Source organism: Penaeus monodon, chromosome 34 (genome assembly GCF_015228065.2).
Source record: "Penaeus monodon isolate SGIC_2016 chromosome 34, NSTDA_Pmon_1, whole genome shotgun sequence".
In the NCBI taxonomy this organism is placed as follows: Eukaryota; Metazoa; Arthropoda; class Malacostraca; order Decapoda; family Penaeidae; genus Penaeus; species Penaeus monodon.
The window spans coordinates 5,641,588-5,642,048 of NC_051419.1; positions in this window are offsets into that span (position 1 = coordinate 5,641,588).

Sequence of the window (461 nt, forward strand, 5' to 3'; positions counted from 1 at the left end):
CTATCTAATTATACATACCGACACTGAATCAATACTATCGATTTGAATTAAAGTTATATATTATCCGGAGAGCGAGGTCCCGCCTGTAAAAATTATATAATGGAGTTTTTATGCAATTTCTCGTTGTATAACTCCAGTAATTACGGCGTTCGTCGCCCAAGATTTGGGACTTTGTCTCCGTTCTCATCTCTCGTGTTTCTCTCTCTCTTTCCTCAACTAAGAGCCTTAATCAGCATGGGAGTTGTCCCAGACCGATTTCATTGTGTTTTCGTGAAGTAAGTGTGTTACTCCCCGCCGGTCGGTCGCACTCTCACACAGCTAATTAGCGGCGTGTTTAGGCCTCGGCCAGAGCACGTGGCTTGTTACTGCAGAGGTCTTTGTTGTTACGAGAGGTTGTTGTTTTATTCTGTGTCATATCTGGTGTCCTTTTGGTTAGAAGTGGGGGGGGGGGGGTCTAGAGT